At 51.0% G+C, this 15,673-nt stretch overlaps 1 protein-coding gene across 1 annotated transcript in view; it reads right to left on the bottom strand.

The window, feature by feature from the left end:
* Positions 1–15,673, bottom strand: part of DNMT3A (DNA methyltransferase 3 alpha) — a 98,310-nt gene that overhangs the window by 19,334 nt on the left and 63,303 nt on the right. The gene's annotated exons all lie outside the window — the stretch shown is intronic.

Below are 15,673 nucleotides of genomic sequence, written 5' to 3'. Positions count from 1 at the left end.
ACATCAACGCAGAAAAGACCCCGAGATCTAGGATAAGAGGTGACTTTAGCGAAAGGTCAGGAAAAAACTAGGGCAGCCTTCTAGGATCCTCAGGTCATATATGTCCTCGGCCTTCCAGAGTAACCCTCCCAGGGTGGTGACTGGGATAGGTCTTTTGATGAAGATAAAGATAGTCAACCTAAAATAGCAGGGTCATGTAAAGTGAGCCAGGTTCTTGGAAATGTTCTAGAAGTATGTTGAGAGGAGGAACCCCTGGACGAAAGGAAGATCTGGCGGATGTCAAGAGCCTAAAAGAAGCGCTGGAGAGGAAGCGTCCAGCATGGTCCAAAAGGGAGGGTGACCTGAAAGAGAGGGCACATTTCCTGTCTGGCAGGCCGAGAGCAGTGATCCAGTAGGCCTGATGAAAACACCTCTTAAGGACACCTGACTCTCAGCACTTAGCCCGTGTTCATCAAGCAAACTTCTAACTTTAATTACATTTTCCAGTGACTCTGATACCAGTAAGCTGCCAGAAAACATCAGGACCACTAGGTCCTGTAGCACTAGGATCTGCGTTGAAAGGACAAGTCCTGTTATAAATCTGTAAATTGAACATCCTGGTGTACGTCACACTCCTGTCTCTGAAGAGCACAATTGTAAGATGTGCCGTGAATCTGACTTTCCAGCTCACAGAGCTGACGTGAGATGCTAAGTCGTGATCCTCCACCCAAGAGCAGCAACTCCCACAGGTGCAGGTGGGAATGCCACGCCTGCCTGACTGGTTTTAACTCAAAGTTCAGCGTTCTGTGGCGTGCTTTGTCATAAAATCCAGTGCTGGTGGGAGGTGGGGAGGTTATGTTGCTTCCCTCAAACAGGACATTACCACCTGAGTCCCTGTACTCAGAATCAGAGAAGCCGGGATCCCTAAGAAGCCATCTGCAAAGCCACATATTGGGAGGACACTGCATATTTTCTGCCACATAAACATTCCCACTGACCCCAAGACCAGCGAGACCTTATCCCGGCAAAGGCTACAAGATCAAGATGGATGTCTCTTCTGATCCTGGCCTGCCCTTCCATCTGCAGCCCAAAAGCCTCAGTACTACACAGTAGACCTGTGACTACCTGCTGATTACAATCTACGCTCCTTGCATGGCATTCAAGGCCCCCACAACCTGCAGCACTTACATCACACAGCCCACACTCTGCCCACCCACTTGCTGTTTCCCAAATATGCCCTTTCCCTGCCTCTGTGCCTTTGCTCGTGCTGTTCCTTGCTCTTCCCCTTCCCCTTCCACTGGCCAAAATCCCACCTATCCTTCTAGGCCCAATTCACCAGTTACCTCCACCAAGAAGGTTTCTCTAGACCTGAACTGGCCAATAAGAGAGCCACTGGCTGCATGTGCCATTTAAATTCATTAAAATTAAATAAAAATTCAGTTCCTCAGGTGCACTAGCCACATCCCAAGTGTCCAAGAGCCCATGTGGGTTTTTGGTGCTACTGTACCAGGGACACAGATTTTAGAACATTTCCCTCATTGCAGAATGTTCTTTGGACAGTGCTGCTCTAGCCCCTCCCCCTGATCTTCCCCCACTGAAAAGTTACCCTGTCCCTCCTTCTCCTCCGTACTCCCAGAGCACTTTGTAATCCTCTCCTAGCACTTGCCAGTCTTTGCCTGTACTAAGCTGATTGTGTACTCATCTTTCTCCTCCACAAAATTAAAAATCCTAGAGGGCAGGGCCGGGATCTTACTCAGGTTCACATGCAAGCAGTGTGGACCAGAGCCTCTTGCACACTGTAGAGGATGAAAGCAGTGTTTGCTGAACTGAATCCAACATTGTCTCAGGAGCCTCATATGGAGTCCACTGACCAAGTTCCCAGATGCGGACAGGTACTTTCCACAGCAAAGTTCCAATCGGCGCTAAGAGGTCCAGGTCCAGGGCTCCCGAAAGAGGCCAGGAATCTTTGTTTTCCTATTCCCCTGCAATCCATATGGAGGTTGCAAGCAAATGACCAGGACTGGGCTGCTGGCAATGAAGCTAAAAATAGCCACAGAGCCAACAACAAGGAGTTAGCAGGACTTGTTGCTAGGGAGACCGGTCGCAGAGAGAGCAACCAAGCAGGGAGGAAGCGTCAGACCTGCACCCAGAGAGCAGAGGCCACGGTGGGGGGAACTCAAAGTTGACAGGGGTCCAAGGATCCCACCTAGAGATGTTCTGCCTTCTGGTAGCTCCTGACTAATGCACTAAGTGGGGCAAGTGTTCCCCCTGTCCCTCAGTAACCCATCTCCATGGAAACCACCATTGCTGGGGTGAAGTACCAGCCCCTGGAAGGGAGGCCTCTGCCTGGAGCCGGTTGTTATGGCAACCCGCCCCCCGCGCGCGCCCCCCCCCCCAGCCCATCATCCTCTCTCTCCTGGCTTCTCCTGTGGGGAAAAGGTGGGGGCCTGGCCTTGGCTTAGCCAGCATGACCAGGAAACACCGGCTTCCTGACAAGACTGACCTACAACGGGCTCTTCGGAAGCTCCTGGGACCCCGGTACGGCCTGTCAATCCTCAGCACAGGGCAGAGCTTCCTTTCCTTCCTGTGAGGGCCTCACGGATCACCTTGCCAGGAGAATCCCACACTCATGTGGGTTTATTTGTATCAGGATCACCCGAGGAGATTTTTAAAAATACAGATTCTTGGGCCCCACCTATGGAGATCAGCTGGCTTGGGGTAGGGCCCAGGAATCTATTAAAACCTCGCTAGGTAATTCTGATACCAGCCAGGTGTGGAGACCACCAATGGCCCTGGCTGTGACAAATGAGGAAACAGGCCTACAGGGGACTCAGCCCACCCACCCAAAGGGTCAGAGCCAAAAACTGAGGAGGAGGTAAACACACACCTGAGGGGAGCTGCCCACCTCCTGGGCCTGTCTCTCTTGCTCCCCCTTGAAACGAGAACACGCCGTCTCTGATACTGGACTGGGATTTAAAACTGAGCCTCTCAACAAACCGTCCCCTGTGGCAGAAAGTGGAAGGTAGTGGGGCTAGGCAGTCTGGTTCCCAGAGTGTACAGAATGGTGGCTGCCCAGGCAGATGATTTGGGCTGAAAGAGAAATCCATCCTCCTTCGGAAGGAAAGCTAAAGGGTCACCATGGCAACTGCAGGGTGCCGGCCCGGCTAGGCTTGGTGCCCTCCCCAAACCTGGGCCCAGGAGAGGCACAGCTTTAGGCAAACGCCATGGGTCAGGGGCACCCCCCTCCCCCGCCAGTCTAGTCTAGTTTCAGAACTGTCAGGAGGCTGTGCTCTACCCTGGAGCCAACCTCTGAGCCTGCCCGAAACACACCTAACACTAGGGTCCAGGAGCCCTAGGAGTCCCGAGCACATGCAGTAGCCAGGCCAGGAAGGACATGGAGGAGACGGTGCAGGAGATGGCCTCCACCCGCCTGTTACTCACAGCCTAATTGCGTGCCCAAGACCCGCCGCACATGAAACCACAGCCCTCATTCAAGACAGCATGCAATTAGATGGTAAATTATGTGGTGGAGATGCTTCCTCCATGTGCTGAAGGAAATCCGAGGTGGCCCGGATCGGGAGAGGCAGGAAGCCTCAAGGGAGGATGAGAGAGGGTGAACCAGGGCTGGGCCCAGCCTCCCAGGTTTCCCAGACAGCACGGCCAGATCACCGGGGGCATCTGCAACCGCATTAGCTTCCCAGGGAGAAGCACGAGCACAGCTGTATGGACACCTGCTGGGGAGGAGAGCTGCCTGGGGCCTGTTGTACCATCCGCTCAGTCACAGAAATTCTGATCCAGAGCGTAAAATGCAGGGTCTGGGAGCCACCTCTTCGCTGACCCCTCACTTCTCCATCTCCCCGCCTCTGTCCCAGGCAGCCCTCATTCCTCCCTGGCTCCCCCATTCCTTCCCAGGTCATTACCACGCTTCCCTAATGGGAGGGCTTGGAAGCCCCAACTCTCCAGACCTGCCATCAGGCTCCTGGAGCCTCAGCTGCTGCCTCTTCCCTCCCCGCGCCGATCCGCGTCCTCTTTCCCTACAGCTCCGGGTCTGCTGCAGAGGGGGAGGCTTCTCCACAAACCCAAGTCTCCTGCCCCCAGCACTTCCATCCCCTAACCCGGAGCGAGTCGAGTGCAGGCTCTGGGCGGGGAGCAGGGGTGGCGGTGGCGTTGCTGCAGGTCCCCAGACCTCACCTGCCCCTCGCCAGGAGAAAGAACAGACGGAGCAGCATGTGAGCAGGGGATCCCAGCCGACGCCAGGACGGTCAGTACGCACCTAGCTTCTCTGTATCTTAGTTTCTTGATCGGTCTAATGGGACCACAGATATCTGCTGAATATTACAGATAAGATCAAAGGAAGTCAGGAGGGCATATCATTTAAAAGGTGGAAAGAATCTTACGACAGGTTTGCTTGAGCACAAGCTCATACAGTCACTTTGCTTTAAAAACTTAGACTCTGGAGAGAAATGTTAATTTTATACCTGGGGTGGGGGGGCGTGTATCAACAGGAACCAGGTAAACCTGAACAGCCTGGGCTGCTTTCTCCTCCCCTCCCCCAACCCCATCTCCAGCCTCCAGGGGTCAAAGGGAGGGACCTCAGGGACCACCATTCAGATTCAGGCATGCAGACCCTATCAAGTTTCAGGGTCCAAAGAGAAGACCCAGGAGGAGCCCAGCAGACAAGCACTGCGGTAAACCTTTGCTGAAAACAGCAGGAACGCCTACCATCTCCATCCCAAAGGAAAAGTCCTTTCCGGTCTTCTCCCCCACCTACGTTTGGAAACGGTTCTCTAGCTGTGCCGGCCTTAGAGCCCGTACTTCTTCCTTGGCTCGGTGTGTTCAAGGTCTGAGAGTCTCAACCCCGCTGTACATTAGAATCACCTGGAGAGTTTTAGGAACGCTCTGGGCCAGGGCCCATCGTTAAATTCCAGATGCACTGGACCCAGAGGGAGGGGCCCAGGCAGCGGTGGTTAAAGCAAACTCCCAGGTGATCCGAATGTGCGGGGAGACCCCCGATGTGGGTGACAGGGTGGTAGGTGATACAATAAATGCATTTTTGGAGGAATCTCTGCTGTCAGATTTGGTTTACTTCGAATCTTCCGAAGCTTTGTGGTTCTCAAACTTTCACAAGCCCCAGAACCATGGAGACCTGACTAGAAAACCAGATTTCTCAGGAACAACACCAGAGTTTCTGCCTCCTAGTTTCAGAATGGGGCCTTGGAATGTGCCTTTTTAACGCACTGCCTAGGTAATACACAAACCTGCCCTTTAAGAAATACTGAATTCCAACAGCATCCTTGGTATATATAAAGCAAGTCCAACTCAATTTCTGGTTTTTTGTTTGCCCCATATAGTTGCCTTTTTTTTAATTTATTTTTTATTTTTTTATAGTTGCCTTTTAAACAGTATCTAGATTCAAATATATAGGAGACTGCACTGTTTTATCCCTATTTTTGTTTAATCCATCTGAGTTAGAAGTGAAAAGTTAAAATATCCTGCCCACTAATCATTGACTAGAGTCATACGGCATCTGTGAAGAGTTGTTATTAAAGAGTGGCAAGTCAGAAAGATGGTAACATTCACACACACACACACACAAACACACAGCGCATGCCAGCCAGCTGCTCCCAGAGGCCCCAAGTGCCTGCCGCTCCCCACCCGGGTCCTCTCAAGGCAGGGCTGCTCTCCATGCGTTGGGCTCTTCCCTCCCTGCTCACCAGCCTGCACTTGCCTTCCAGGTGGATGACTCTTGAGTGCCTGCTAACCCTCTCCCCACCAACAGCCACCATGCTGGCTTCTCAAAAGCAGCTTGTCCAAAACCTAACTTAAAAGTCCACTCCCGGGCTTCCCTGGTGGGGCAGTGGTTGAGAGGCCACCTGCCAATGCAGGAGACACGGGTTCGTGCCCCGGTCCGGGAAGATCCCACGTGCCGCCGAGCGGCTGGGCCCGTGAGCCATGGCCGCTGAGCCTGTGTGTCCGGAGCCTGTGCTCCGCAACAGGAGAGGCCACAGCAGTGAGAGGCCCACGTACCACACACACAAAAAAAGTCCACTCCTCCTAAGAGAATATCTTCATGACCCTGGGGTAGGCAGAGAACTCAAGAGATCACACACACACACACACACACACGCACCCCAATACAAGAAAAATTTTGTTAAATTGGACTTTATTAAAATGAAAAACTTCTGCTCATCAAAATACATCCTTAAGAAAACGGGAAGTCCATACCACCTTCCTGCCCCAAACCTGCTCTTCCTCCCTAGCTGAGATAATGCCCCCTCACCCCCAGCCCCCAAACCCCAGGCAGGTTTCTCTCTTCCTGCCAACCAGAGGCAAGCTGTATCTACCAAGTCTGCCTCCCGCTGCCTGGACCCTCCGCCAACACCAGACGTAATGCCCTCCTAATCGGTCTAACCTTCCCTGCTCTGGGCCCCCTTGCAATGCGGCCACGGTTATCTTCCCAAAATACACATCCAGTTCCCTCACATTCCAGCTCCCTCTACACAGTGAAGCCTGCATTTCTCACTATGACAGGAAGACTGGTGACGATCTGACCATCTCCCTTTGTAGTTTTCTCTCTTCTTCCTCCCCAACTCCCACACCTAGTTACCAGATCTCTTGCTGTTCCCTAAACAACCCAGAAGCTTCATGCCTCCTTCTCTTTGCCCTCAGTGGTTCTTTTCCCTGAAACACCTTCTCTATTTATCCCTACTGGAATTCTCAAAGGACACCTCCTCCATGAAACTTTCCAGGAGTTCCTGCAGAAGCTCTCTCGCCCTCCTCTGTGCTCACCAGACTCGTGGTGGCAGGAGCACAGAACTGCATCTGACACAGCAGCTCATGGTGAGCACTCCTGCCTCCTCCTCTAGACCATGTGTGCCCTGGGACTGGGTGCAGCAGTCTCCTGCAGCGCCAGCACGGTGCTCTGTGTATCTAAGAAATACTAACACAAGTCCGTTCACTCCTTCATCTAGAGCGTAGGCTCCTTAACAGAGTCCAGCTGACCCCCGCCACGCTTGAGCCTCCCTGGACCTCCTTAACGAATGGTCTGATCTTTAAAACAAAGCAGAGAGAAGGGCACCGTTATGTCTTCTCCTGTTTGCCTCGTAGCAAGGGCTATGAGGATGTTTCCAAAAGCTGAACTAAATATGCAAGAAATCTTGAGGTGCTCTAGATCCCAAACTCCTAGAGGGTTTCTTGGACCACCTACCTCATGATCCCACTCAATGCCCTGCCCCCACTGTCCCTGTTAGGCAAACTCCTGTCCCAGTGGCAGGCCTGCAGGATGTCTCTTCTTTGGCAAGCTTTCCCAGGCTCCTTGGGCAGGGCAAGTTAGCCGCTCCCATGGCCCCTTTCCTCACATTTCTATTGCAACCTATTGCAGTACTTACCTGCCTACCTCTCCCAGGGTGGGATTCTGACATTCCTTTAAATGTGTTTCTCTAGTGTCTAGAAAATGTGGGAACACAGTAGAGACCCAGATGCATGTGGAGTTTTCTGAAAGCCTGAGCACAAAGTATTTGCTCAGTCAAGGTTTGTAACTCTCTAAAGTAACGAACAGGGACTTCCCTGGTGGTTCAGTGGTAAAGAATCTGCCTTACAATGCAGGGGACGCGGGTTCGATCCCTGGCCAGGGAACTAAGCCCGCGTACCACAACTACTGAGCCCGCGCACCCCAACTAGAGAGCCTGTGTGCCACAAACTACAGAGCCCACACGCCCTGGAGCCCAAGCGCCACAACTAGAGAGAAGCCTGCACGCCGCAATGAGAGATCCCGAACGCCTCAGCGAAGATCCCGCGTGCCACAACTAAGACCCGATGCAGCCAAAAATAAAATAAATAAAATAATGAACAGATGATTGTGTGACTAATGAAAACTAGCGGTCAGGGGCAGACCTAGGAACATGGCGACCAAAGTCAGAACAAGGAGGTGAGTTCCTGAGCTAAGGAAATGCCCCAGGAATATGTGCCTGTCAGACAGGGGTGCATTTGCAACATCAGCATTTTTAGTGATGGATTCAAGCCCCTCCCTCGCCCAGGCCTAGTTAACGATGAGCTTCATGTCCCACCTTTCTGATCCTGGCAGAAAACACAGAGGAAGAAAAGGGGACCACCATGAAGAGGAAAAGAAAGCTACATTCTAGGCTTCCCTGGTGGCGCAGTGGTTGAGAGCCTGCCTGCCGATGCAGGGGACACGGGTTCGTGCCGCGGTCCGGGAAGATCCCACATGCCGCGGAGCGGCTGGGCCCGTGAGCCATGGCCGCTGAGCCTGCACGTCCGGAGCCTGTGCTCCGCAACGGGAGAGGCCACAGCAGCGAGAGGCCCGCATACCGCAAAAAAAAAAGAAAGCTATATTCTAGCACAAAATGTGAATTTTATGGAAGTTTTTTTCTAAGCATCTTTATCAAGGTGCTTTACGTATGTGCCTCTTGAAGAGGCATATATGTGAAGTCTGAGAATTCACTCAAATATTTAATTTAGGATGTACGTACAAGGTCATATAAGAGACAAAGGGAGCTACAGGTCATGACTCCAGTCCTCCTCCCCCTAAATTATGCAATTTCAGAATCTCAGGGGTCGGCTAGTCTATTTGTGTCACACTGCAAACGAGGAAACTGAAGCGCAGAGAAGAGAATGACCTTCTCAAATTGATCAGGGGTAGAGGCTGAGCCCAGAAACCAGACCTCCTGAATCTCATTCCATTCATTTAAGCCAGTTTCACAACATCAAACATAAGATCATGAAAAAACAGTAATTCAAGGGCAAGGGCTCAGGACCAAATGAGGGGAGCAGGAAGTGCGGGAGGGGTCCCCAGGGTGAAAAGGACCCAAACCTGGCAAGACCCGGCAGCCAAGGTGGGGTGAGGGCGGAGGTGGGGTGAGGCAGCATGGGCAGGAGGGCTGGGCCACTGTGCTCCCTCCCACCCCATTCTGTTGTTTCAGGGGAAGCCAAGACTGAAAACCAGGAAGACCCGGTTCTAGTGGAGTCATCTGGGTACCAAACAGAAGCAGCATGCAATCTGGAGTCTGGTTTAGCCCATGGGCCTCTCCACAAGGACATCCACGTGGCTCTTAACCTCCTCACCTAGGGGAATCTTAGCTTCCTAATCGTAAAATGGGGATAAAAATTAGTTCTTGTAGTAATTGCAGATAATATACCTGTCAAATGAAAAAAATACAATTTAGTAACAAGTTTGATGTCCTTTATTCAAGGCAGAACAGCGCTTGGACTGGGGGAGAACAGCACCTCAGAGCTGCACGCGCTCTTGACCAGGGTTGCTGGGCGAGAGCGAGGTTCACCTACTGTTAGAAGAGGCACCTCGGAACAGGGCGTGATTGGCTAGGAGAGATGGAATTTCCCTAAAAGGCAGCCGGTCCTGTTTCCTAGGGGAAGGTGAGCTCGCTAAACTGAGTTGGAGGATTGTGATTGGTGGATGTTAGGATTCCTGGGCAAGAGTTTCCTGTAACTGCACTAACCTAGGTTTATTTATTTTATTTTATCCTTTAAACTTTTTTGGCTGCGCCACGAGGCATGCTGGGATCTTAGTTCCCCAACCCCAGATGGAACCCGTGCCCCCTGCAGTGGAAGCACGGAGTCCTAACCGCTGGACCACCAGGGAATTCCCAGGCACTGACCTAGGTTTAGATTCGTGAACTGGGCTGGGCCACAGGGGTGGCCTCCATTGTGTGAATCCTGTTAGACAAATTAACTTTATCATCTCTTAGGACTGTGGCGAGAGTTAATGCTTTCGGCACAGTCCCTGGCGTGAAGTACGTGCTCACAAAGCTACCCCTTTGGCCTAGCTCAGGCTTGGCCGTGGCCGCTGGTGGACCAGACTCAAATTACGACCATCCTCCCCACTACTGTTTTCTCACCACTAAAAAGTGAGGGTTGTTCTAAGAGCTCTTCTCTCTGTGGCCCCCAGATGGAATGAACACGCCAGTGTGCAAACAGCCGGTCCATTTAAGAGACAATGGGGCGCCTCTATGATGACAGTTTCACAGCCCGTCCTAAAGGCCAGCCCTGGAGCTCACTACTGATTACGAGCTGTCACAGGAGTCCCTTTAAAATGTGTTCAGCCTTTTGGTAAAGTACACTTGTCATGCCTGCTCCAAATGGCATCATCTCCTTCAAGGGTGATGTTATTTTTGAGGCCATCCTGCAAGCGTTCAGGTTTTCATTAGTTTACATATAGTGAATAAGCAAGGACCGTCTGCCAGTCGGAATCCCCTAAAACTGCTACGCACATACTTTGCTAATAATTTGGTTTGAGTCCTTAATGGTCTACTTTGTGTTGCCATTTCTCACATCTCCTGTACTAAAGCCCAGGAGATCACACTTAATTCATCTCCTTATTCCCAAAGCCCCCAGCACAATGCCCCCCCCCCCCGACGTAGTAGGTGCTTAGCGGTTGCTTATTAAATGCAATATAGCACAGCAGGAGATGACATTCACAGGCTGGACGTTCACAGGCTGTTCTTCCCAGGGCCAACAGGAAGCACAGTCTGTTGAGACTGCAGGGTTATAAAGCAAGAGGAAGCAACATTTGCTCAGCTCACAGAAGCAGCAGCACAAATGGCCGATAAACATATGAAAAGGTGTCCAACCTCACTTATTATCTGGGAAATGCCAATTACAATCATAACAAGACACCGTTTTCCCACCCGTTAGATTAGCAAAATATTGATGTTGGCAAAGGTGGAGATCTTCTCATACCTTGTTTACGGGAGCATAAATTGGCACTGCCCTTTCTGGAGGACAATTTGGCAGAGACTGTATCAAATGCAAGATATATATTCCTTTCAACCCAGCATTTCTCTTTCTAGGTATCTATCTTAGAGCAACAGATGCGCAAAGAGGCGTGACCCAGGATGTTCACTGCTGCAGTGCTTATGCAGTGAAATACTGTAAACCACACAAGTGTCCGCCAGTGAGAGAATGGTTAAATAAAATCGTGGTAATCCATATGGTGGAGGAGAACAGTAATTACGTGGCTTGATTGCCCAGATTTATTCTAAGCGAAAAACCAAGCTGTAAAACGAAACTACGGTGTGGTTCTATATATATTAAAAAAAGGAAAAGAAAAAAAAAGCAACTGTGAAGCAAAATTATATATTTACACACACACATAGATAGATAGAGAAAATCATGTCATATATACACCAAACTGATAGCATTAGGTACCTCTCTGATGGGGGAATTAAAATCACTGGGAAGGGATGGGTTTATTTATTTTTTTAACAGGAATGTATTTGTGTAATACTTATGTAAAATCAGTTTTTAAAAATTATTCATTTCTGGGAATTCCCTGGCGGTCCAGTTGTTAGGACTCCGCGCTTTCACTGCCAAGGGTGCGGGTTCAATCCCTGGTCAGGGAACTAAGATCCCACAAGCTGCGCTGCACAGCCCAAAAAAACAAACAACAAAAAAAACATGATCCGTGTCCTATTATACGCTAGCCCTGTGCTATAAATGTTATGTAGTATACCTGACTAACCCACACAACTCTGAGATTCGAATTATTCATTAATTCATTCAGCAAACCTTTACCTAGTACCTCCTGAATGGCGGCCTTGGAGGCAGAGGTGCCAAGAGGGCCTGCTTTGAACAAGCTCAGGTTGGGCAGAAGCAGAAAACAAACTGGTGAGTGCTACTCCCATGAAGATGAGACATGCCCAGCAGAGCAGAGTAGAGCCAAGTCTAGAAACAGCACAGGGACCTCAGCTGTGCTCAGTAAGTGAGGCTGAAGGTCCCACATCCAGTCAGTAGCCGAGTCGGCATCTGGACTCACCTCCGGGAAAGGGGAGGCCATGAGGGCAGCCTGTGAGAAGGGGAGGGGGGTCTGAGGGCAGGAGGGAGAGGGGAGGGGAGGAGATACTGTGATATTTGGACCACAGGTTATTCGTTATCAGTATTTAATATGTATTAAGCATCTAATAAGTCTAAGGATGCAGAAGTCCTTCCTTCCGGGTTGGGAGCCAGGAAAGAAACCAGATCCTAGATCAGCAGGACACGGTACCTTGGCTCTAAGTAATTTAGAATCAGTTGGGGTGAAGAGATTAATGAGAGTCATAACATCACCCGGCCGTAACTGTGTCCTAAAGCCCTAAGCAGTGATACACACTGGGAGTCTGCAGGCTCTCTGGCTCAATGACTGTTCCAGCTGCTTGGCCAGGCCTCTGCCTCTCAGTAATGAGGGTTAATAAAGTAACACCTGTAAAAAGCCCTTCCTAAGCCTAAAGCGCTCCCTCAGGGTCATTCTGTTCTGAAAATAGTCAGAAGGAGGAGCCTGGAACTGCCCGCTTTGGGGTGGAGGGATGCCTCGCCTCTGCCCTCCCAGCTGCCCAGGCCTGGGCCAGCTCTGCCAGGCCAAGGAAGGTTCTCCTCGACTCAAGCACAGCAGAGGCCCAGTGGGAACAGCAGGAGCACAGGGTGGCGAAGACTCAGCCGCTGCCTTACCCGTGGGAGCCCACCCACAGTCCCCCAGCCCCACTCTGTTCTCCGGGTACACTTGTCAGGACCCCCGCAAACCAACAGCTTGGGCCTGAGCTCCCTGAGAAGAGGTCTCGTATTCACCCACCTCCCAACTGCTTAGTCAACCAACAGGTATTCATTGAGCCTGTTCTCCCTGCCCCAAATCAGGTTGGGCATGATTGGTGAAGACATAACATGTAAGAAAGAGTTAGTGAAAAATACTCTATGAAGTATAATTGATTGCTAAACCCAACAATATTAACACTAAGGACTGCAGGGGTGCAGAGGAGGGAAGAGGTCAGTGTGGACTGGAGAAATCCTAGAGAGCTTCCTGGAGGAGGTAGCAACTCTGGGACTCAACCCTGAAGCATGGATAGGGGAAAGCACAGCAGGAACAACGGCAGGGAGGAAGGACGTATAAAGGGGAGACTGGTCCCTCACGGGGGACCTTCCTATTACAGAATGGTAGTAAAGTGGGGTGGAGCCATTGTGGAGGTCACAGTGAGGGTTGAAGCCTTGAGAAACAACCAGAGGATTTCTGACATGATGGGGAGACAGTGGAGAGCCATTGCTGGGTTTGTAGCAGGACCTGGTGATGACTAAAAGGACTGGCATAGAGATGCAGAGAATAGGAGATGGGACAGACACCAGCATCCCAGTTCCAGCAGGAAGCCCCACTTCAGCCTCAGGGAAGGAGGAAATGCCCCATTTTCCTCATCCAATTATTTAAAATTTCATTCATTTGTGATATTCTAAGTCTTCTTAATTTTTTTTTTAAAGGCCTGGGGAGGCAGATAATCTCAGCTGGACAGCACAGTAAAGAGCAGACCTCACTCAGTAACTGTGGACTGACAAGGGTGGTCACGGGAAAAGGAAACTAAGCCGAGGGGGATGCTTTGAGGGAAGAAGGCCCTACAGGTGGGGCATGTGGACCAGGTGCAGACTGGGATCAGGTGAAGCACCACAGCAGGGCACACAGGCCCTCAGGCCCCGCCCAGCTTCCCAGCCACACTCCTGCTGCTCTGAGCCCAGCACCTGCACCCTGTGCTCCATCACCCACCACCATGAACCTCCATTCCTGAAAAGGCCACACTGTCTTGTGCCTCCGAACCTTTGCACATGCTGTATGTCTCTTTCTGCAGTGCCTTTCCTCCCGCTTCCCTAAATTCAAGTTCATCCTTTAAAAGCCAAAAGCCAACTCTTGCTGATTTGAGGATGACCCCAGGCAGAATTAGTCTAAGAGTCCCTTGGTGATGCTCTCCCTGAGGTGCCCGATCCCTCGCCCTGTCATAGGATAACCAGGAATCCCCTAGGCTTCTGGTCGCTCCAGTATCTTGCTGGGCACTCAGACAGGGAGGGTTCTGACTGTCGGCGCAATGATGGTGGCCTGCAGGAACTTCAAAGGGCAGGCATCACCTTCTGAGGTTTGGAAATGCTGGCGGGGCCTCCCAGGGGCATAGTCTGGGAGACAGCTTGTATTCGGCAGTAGGGAATGTGTCTTTTTTGGGAGTAGGATCCATGAGAGCACACAAGTGGTAAGGGGAGCAAGACTGGCTGAGGGGACTTCCCTGGTGGCGCAGTAGTTAAGAATCCGCCTGCCAATGCAGGGGACACGGGTTCGATCCCTGGTCCAGAAAGATCCCACATGCCATGAAGCAACTAAGCCCCTGCACCACAACTACTGAGCCTGCACTCTAGAGCCCAAGAGTCACAACTACTGAAGCCTGCATGCCTAAAGCCCGTGCTCCACAACAAGAGAAGCCACCACAATGAGAAGCCTGCGCACCACAAGGAAGAGTAGCCCCCGCTCAGCACAGCTAGAGAAAGCCCACGCACAGCAATGAAGACCCAACACAACCAAAAAAAAAAAGGTCTTTAAAGTCTGGCTGAGGGTGGGAGCAGACATCTGGGGGTGCCACTATCAAGGGAGGGAGCAGGCATCTGGGAGTGCCACATTCAAGGGACAGAGGAGGATGCTAAGAAGATGCGGTTGGAGGAGATGGGAAGAATCTTGGGGATGAGGTCAGAAAGGCCTAGTGAGGCAGTTTCAGAAGAAAGGGCCAAGTGCCAGATAACTAAGAGGAAACTGCAAAAGGAGGACGGATTTCTTTCCCCTTGGTAAGCCACTTAGAAAACAGGCCTGACGAAGACAGTTACTGCTCTTTAGCCTGAGGGGCACTTGGGAATCTCGGGAGCTACCTGTGTTTCCCCATGGTTCTTTCTGGCCGCAAGGCATGTGGGATCTTAGTCCCTTGGCCAGGGATCAAACCCGAGCCCCCTGCAGTGGAAGCACAGAGTCTTAACCACTGGACTGCCGGGGAAGTCCTCCCTAATGCTCTTGTTACCTGTAGCTAGCCCTTCCCTAGTGCCCTGGCAGAGCCCAAGAGGGGCGAGTGTGGTCTCTGGGGATGGCCCCCACGTGGCAGTAGCAGTCTGAACTCAATCCCATTCCAGCCCCTTCCCTGTGCCCTGAGTAAGCTTGTGGCCAGCTCGTAACTCTGCAGCCCCAGCCCCTAGTCTGAAACAATGGGCTCCAGGGTTCTAGCGATTGTACCGGAAGTCGTGGAAATCTTGAGTTGTATCATATGAACAAGGAACGTTACTAGCAGAAAATATATTCTGGGTGCAAGTCTCTACATCTCAAGTCACGCATCCCTGAAATATTGTAAATTAAATCAACTTTAAAGTTTTTCTGTTCACGCTCATTGATGACCTTTATCAGTTGGGGGAAGCAGATGCCAAAGGTTTCTTTTTTTCTAGAAAAGCTTTTAATGGTTGTTGCACTTTGGTGATAGGTACATGGGGGTTCATTATACTAGTCTCTCTATTTCTGTCTATGTCAGAACAGGTTCATAATTTTAAAAAAAGTCTTTTTAAATTTTAGTGGAAATTTTAAAATTGAGAAAATGTATCTATTATCTTACTTTTCCCTGTGAGTTGAGAAAAGACCTGCCTTTTTTATTGCAGCTGAGAGCAGGCCTCCATACTGCTTCTTCAAGGGAGCACAGTTTGAGGATCACCAAATTTCTAGAAGCTTTTCAAGCGTAAAAGTCTTTATATCTAGGGACTTCCCTGGTGGTCCAGTGGTTAACACTCTGCGCTCCCAGTGCAGGGGGCCCGGGTTCCATGCCTGGTCAGGGAACTAGAGCCCACGTGCCGCAACTAAAAGATCCCGCACACGCACCAACGAGGTCCCGGTGCAGCCAAATAAACAAATAAATGT

The sequence above is a fragment of the Pseudorca crassidens genome, chromosome 14 (assembly GCF_039906515.1).
Source record: "Pseudorca crassidens isolate mPseCra1 chromosome 14, mPseCra1.hap1, whole genome shotgun sequence".
NCBI classification, from domain to species: domain Eukaryota; kingdom Metazoa; phylum Chordata; class Mammalia; order Artiodactyla; family Delphinidae; genus Pseudorca; species Pseudorca crassidens.
The sequence above is the reverse complement of the archived record's forward strand: the minus strand, read 5'-3'. Positions and strand labels throughout refer to the sequence as shown.